This window comes from Miniopterus schreibersii (genome assembly GCF_964146895.1).
Source record: "Miniopterus schreibersii genome assembly, chromosome: X".
Classification (NCBI taxonomy): domain Eukaryota; kingdom Metazoa; phylum Chordata; class Mammalia; order Chiroptera; family Miniopteridae; genus Miniopterus; species Miniopterus schreibersii.
In genome coordinates this window covers 24,765,793-24,771,792 of record NC_138104.1, presented here as the reverse complement: position 1 = coordinate 24,771,792, position 6,000 = coordinate 24,765,793, and the positions used below count along the sequence as shown (strand labels likewise).

Here is a 6,000-nt window from a genome sequence, read left to right as displayed (position 1 = left end):
AGTAATGGGACACACAACTAATTCAGGCCTTGCAAGATTCAGTACAAAGGCCAAAGAATCCCAAAGCCCAAGTCCTTTGCTAGTTTGATTCTTAGTTTTTCAACTACAAATGTATGAGTAATTTCTAAGGTCTCTTCTAGCTCTAACGGTATTAATTTCTATATATGTAAATTTGTTGAATTTAGTGGTAGGAGCCTAATCTGCATACCTACCCCCAAAATGTTGAGACATCACAGTAGATCATCAAAAACCCTATGACTAGAACAGAGAGGTGGATAACATTATTGTTACTTTAGGACCTCCATCAGGATCCCTTTCTGGGGTGACTATACTCCTCCATACACACTTCACTTCGCTAGGAACACATTTGCCACCATTATTTTTGAGCTTTCCACTTCAGCCCTATCCCCCATCTTGTTTTACCCACTAACTGCAAAAGATGCAAATACTGCTCTAGCCTTCCATGTCTGTTTCAAATTTCAGGTCAGTTGTCTGACAGTTTTCAATGTGTCAGTTTAGAAAATTGCCAGAGACATTCCATTTTCCAAGGGTAGAGCAAGTAACATATAGCAAATAACAGAGGTCCTATGTGCCACCTTTCCTACCTTTCCTCAAACCTACACAAATGCACCCCCTACATGGCAGAGGAGAGGGCCTTGGTTGACATAGCCACTAGTCCATTATTCAATCACTCATCTATCCATTTATTCAAGAAATAATTTATTTATAGCCTCTTTGTGTCAGGTGCTGGAGCTCAGTGATGAATTAAATACATACTCTCTGCCCTCAGGAGACTTATATAATCTAGAGGGAAGATAGACCATCAACCAATGAATACTTTGTAATAATAAGAGCTATCACTTAATGATAGCTTACACTCTCCCTGACACTGTTCTAAGCACCTAAGATGTAGTAACTCATTTATCCCCTGAGCAACCCTTTGAGGTAAAGATTATTATTGGCACCACGAAGAATGAATTCCTGTGCCCTGGCCCAGATCAGCAGATTCCGTGGTAACTAGTGAGCTGTTAGCCAAGGGTCTTGGCCATTGCTGCCTTTGGTGAGGGGCAAACGAGTTTAAGGCCAGCCTAGTGGGTCCTGGATTCGGAGTTGACCAGGCAGGATTCCCAGGACTACACTAAACACCCTCAAGACCGTCCCAGCCACCGTTTTCCGACCCTCTTTTTCCCTCCCCTTTCATTCCCACCTCCCAACGCCTCCACCCCTTTCCAGGCCAGCCCCTCCCTCTGAGCCGCCTACTCTCTGAGTCATTCCCTTTTCCCCGCCCCAAAGACCTCGGCTTTCTCTTTCCGAATCCTTTCCGCAAGACCTTCTGACCGGAATCAGAAGAAAGGTACACCCGCTTTGGGAACCTGGTGAGCCCTGTACCCCGCAAAGAGGAGCAACGCGTCCCGCGCCCTCCCCATTCGGAGGGAAATGAAATCGAGGGAGTTCCTTAAGGCTGAGTTGCTCCCTTCCCTGTGGACCCTGCCGGTGTATTCTGCTAAGTCAGACAGACCTGCGAGTCTGCTGCCGGCTCGGGCAGTGTGAGCTCAGCGTGACTCCTGGGAGGGGCCTCGCTGCCCGCGAAGCTGGAGGGCAGAAGAGGGCTGGGATTGCGGGGTCCAGAAACCAGCCCGGGAGAAGGGAGAGGGGCGAGGGGGAAGGGAGAGGTTCCCCGGGATGAGCGTGTGGAGGGTTGTATAGATGAGCATTTTGGGGATGCGCGTATGTGCAGAGGGACAGGGTAGGGGGTAGATGTGTGTGCCGCAGGTTACAGATGTGAAGGTGTGTAGGGGGAGGGGAGAGGGAGAGGAATGCTTATGTCACCGGAAAGGGACCAATCGGGAGCCGGAGCCGGTTGCAGCCAGCGGCCTGTAGTGTGTGTTTTTAATTTCCTGCAGACAAGAGTCTACAACATGAATCTAGGTGATTTTGAGAGTGCTTTATTAAAGCTGAGGACAGTGAAACGAGATCTTGGGATAGAAGAAGCAACAAGAGACAGCCTAGGTGGGCTTCTTTGGCTCTCTAGAAATTCCAGAGAGAAGGGGGCCTTGGAGACAGTTTCAGGGAGTTAGCCCTGGTGCAGCTGCTGCTGCTCCCCTGGTTGCAAGTCCCCGGGGACCCTTAGAGTTTAGAAGAAAGTTCAGGTAAGAGAAAGAAAAGGTATGGACATATTCCAGAAAGAGCCCTCTGGCATCCTTTGTCTCGGGGGCTTTTATTCCTTTTTTTGTGTATATGTGAGGGGGGGGCACCCTAGGGGAGGTCTTAGGGGAGGGTTTCAGCATAATATTCATAAGATTTCCCAGTGAGTTTTTACATAATATGTTGATGTACCAAAATGAGTGCATAGAGAGACCAGGGTCATTTTTCTGGTCAGCTTCAATTCTATCTTGGATTTGTTTCGTTCAAATTGTTGTTGTTGTCATCGTCCCTTGACTTTGGCCCCCTCTTGGATTTGGCTGGCACTAATTGCACTGATTGGGTCTCTGTTATCTCTATTCCTGACCAGGGTGATTTAAGCTGTGTACTCTCTGGTTAGGGAGGAGAGGCTAAACCATTTGCTCTCAAGTGTCCTTGGAAGATTTTGCAATTTACTAGCTGGCTGTAAATTGCTTGACTTGTTTGGCCCTATATGGCTAACCATCTGTCTCAGTTTCCCTTTTTGCACTTGCCAAAAATTCTCCTAATATCTAAGTATCCTGCCTCACTGACTTTTTATTTTTGGGGTGGTAGGGAGGGTGGACATGACCCATTTGAAATACTGAGGAAAACTGTTGACCATCTCTTCAAAATAGGAAAGAAGAAAGGGCAAAAGCTTTGCATGTAAGCATAGAGAGGTCCCGGGTCCACGACTGGCCATCCATGGACCCCTAATTCCTGTTTAAAGTGGGAGAGAAAACCCAAATAGGCTACTTTGTTACTTCCCAAGTATCATTTGATTCTGTGAGAGGAGAAAAGGAACAGGTGACTCAGTGGCCTTCCCCATAAAGCCAGGTGCTGGACATTGCAACAAGGTCCTTTCTCGTGCACCAGCCTGGTGACTTCACTAGCCTCAGATCTGCCCATTGACTTCTTGCCAAGGTTGGAGCAGAGGTATTAATGTGTCCTGGTCTGATCCCCCCCCCCACCCTCTGCCCCCCACAAGTGTCTCAACAGCCTGTGTGTAGTGTGGGAACTATGATCTTCAGGTTAGCACTTTGTTGGGTAAGTGACTAGAAGAAGACCAGCAGACTTGGGTTCTGATCCCATCTTTACCATCAACTAACTGTGTGACCAAAAGCAATTTCCCTTATCTTCCTGTGCCTCACTGTCCTCATTTATAAAATGGGATAGTAGCTCACAGCGTTGTTGGAAGTGTAAATATGACTATGATAAATTCCCAGCACATGGAAGCAATTAATAAAGGGCAATGTATACATTATATATATTTCCAGATAACTTAAAGTAAAAATTTTAATCTGAAAGAATGTATTAAATTGCTGATTTCTTTCTGATCTCTTCTAGGCACACCTAGAAGAGACCACCAAGTCTATCCTGTAAAATCACACACCTGAAGTAATGGGACTTTAAGTTTGAATTCACCTGGAGTAAGTGAGACTTTAAGTTTGAATTCTTTACCATGTTCAGTTAGATGATTATTAGTCCACCGTCAACTCTCTTCTGGATTGCTGACTTGGTCTCCAAGCCTTCACGCTTGCCTGCTTCCATATCCTGTTCAACTGCATGTTGCAGTCAGAGTTATCTGAGCAACAAAATAATCTACTGGTGCAGAGCACAGACCTTGGTGTCAGACAGATCTCTTTCAGATCCCAACTCCACACTGTTTTACCACTTTCTAGTTGTGTGACCTCGAACAAGTTATTTTGCCTCTTTAAGAATCCTTCTCCTTATCTGTAAAAGGGGATAATGGTGGTCTCTACCTCATATACATATGAGAAGTTACAGAGATAATGCATATATGGTGGCCCATAGTAACTGCTCAGTAAATGGTAGATTAAAAATGGTAAGAGCAGTGAGGCTGCTAACAAGACAGTGGTTGAAATGATGTACCATAGCTTCTAGACTGGATAGGGAGTAAAGCAATGAGAAGTCAAAGGAAGGGAAATCTTGATGACAGTGAAGAGTGAGTATTCTGAGAGCCAAGAAGTAATAAGGCTAGGAGATTGTAGCCAGAGATTGGGAGAATGGAGTTCAGGAATTCTGAAGTGGAGCAGCTCCATGGTTATGGGGTAATCTAGAACACTAATGGCATGTGAAGTGGCATGTGGTCAGAGGTTGTAGAAGTAGAGTAGATCAAGGGTCAGTGAAGCTAGAATGTTGGGCGAGTTGTCTATAGTCATTGAGGCTACTTATATGATGGCAGGGTTTGGAATGGAGAGGAAAGTGGAACTAGTGCCAAAGCCAAGGTCCACCCTTATTAACAGGGAACAGTCATTTCTTTCACAAATATTTGCTGAGCTCTTACTAGATGTCAGGATATATCAGGACAGACAACAATCCTGCTCTCATGGAGTTTAGAGTCTAGTAAGAGTGACAACAGATATGAGTAATGCCACCTAAAAATAGAAAACTGCAAATTGTAATAAGAGCTATGAAGGAAAAGTAAGTTTCTGTAAGTGCTTATAAAAGGAGGACCTGATGCTGTCTGGAATATCAGAAAGGCTTCCCTGAAGAAGTGATGTGAACTGAAAGATCAATTGGGATAGATGGAGGTGGATGAGGGGTGGCTGGAGTAAGTATTCTAGGTAGAGGAAACGAACAGCATGTGCAGAGACCTGAAGCTAGAACATATATAAAGGACTTGAACTGAGAGGCATTTCTTATGATTAGAGCATATTAAGCAAGGGGGAGAGTTTTGTTAGCTGTGGATGGATGGCAGGCCCCCTTAATTATTTTGGGCTTTAGCCTAGGAGCAACAGAAGTACTCCTATTAAAGGTTTATCATTAAGTGAATGACAATCAGATTTCTCTGTATATGCATGTTTATTTCTTCTTTCCCCGAGTTTTAGCAAAATATAATTGAGATATAACATTATATAAGTTGAAGGCATGCAACATAATGATTTGATATATGTATATATTGCAAAATGATTACCATAATATTTCTTTCTTTTTTTTTTAACCTGTGTGCTATCAAAGGTTTATTTTAGTATGTTCTAGATACCTAATGCATGAATTAGTTTATGAAATAACATGAATTCCATACATTTGTACATGCTCACAGAAAAGACTGTGTAGAAGAGTGTACTTTCATTTATTTCTATTATTTATTTTTTTATTGTTCAAAATATTACAGATGTCCCTTTTTCTCCCCATTGACCCATTCCACCCCTCACAGACTCCCCGCCCCAGTCCCTCACCACACTATTGTCTGTGCCCTTGGGTTATGCATATATGAATATAAATTCTTTTGTTAACTTCTCTGGACGTACCCATGCACCCATTCCCACCTTCCCTCTGAGATTTATCAGTCTGTTCCATGCTTCCATGTCACTGAATCTATTTTGTTCATCAGTTTATTAAGTTCTTTAGATTCCACATATAAGTGAGATCATGTGATGTTTGTCTTTCTCTGCCTGGCTTATTTCACTTAGCATAATGTTCTCCAGGTCCATCCATACTGTCCCAAAGGGTGCGAGGTCCTTCTTTACAGCTGCATAATATTCCATGGTGTAAATTTCCCACAGCTTTTTTATCCACTTCTCTACTGATGGGTACTTGGGCTGCTTCCAGATCTTAGCTATTGTAAATTGCACTGCTATGAATATAGGCGTACATATATTCTTTCTGATTAGTGTTTCAGGATTCTTAGGATATATTCCTAGAATCAGGAACACCTCTAGGCAGTTCCACTTTTAATTTTTTGAGGAACCTCCGTGCTGTTTTCCATAGTGGCTGCACCAGTCCTCATTCCCACAGGCAGTGTACCAGGGTTCCCCTTTCTCTGCATCCTTGTCAGCATGTCATTTGTTGATTTGTTGATGGTAGCCATTCTGA

At 43.7% G+C, this 6,000-nt stretch overlaps 1 protein-coding gene across 15 annotated transcripts in view; it reads left to right on the top strand.

Moving 5' to 3' along the window:
- The first annotated feature begins 1,282 nt into the window (after window positions 1–1,282).
- Window positions 1,283–6,000, top strand: part of LOC308551475 (ribonuclease inhibitor-like) — a 36,395-nt gene continuing 31,677 nt past the window's right edge. For 14 of the 15 annotated variants that reach the window (XR_013998029.1, XR_013998031.1, XR_013998032.1 and 11 more), the window contains exons 1-2: window positions 1,287–1,376; window positions 3,508–3,590. The gene's annotated coding sequence lies outside the window, so the exon portion shown is untranslated. Of the gene's footprint in view, window positions 1,377–3,507; window positions 3,591–6,000 lie in introns of all 15 variants that reach the window. The other variant, XR_013998030.1, reaches the window with a different exon arrangement.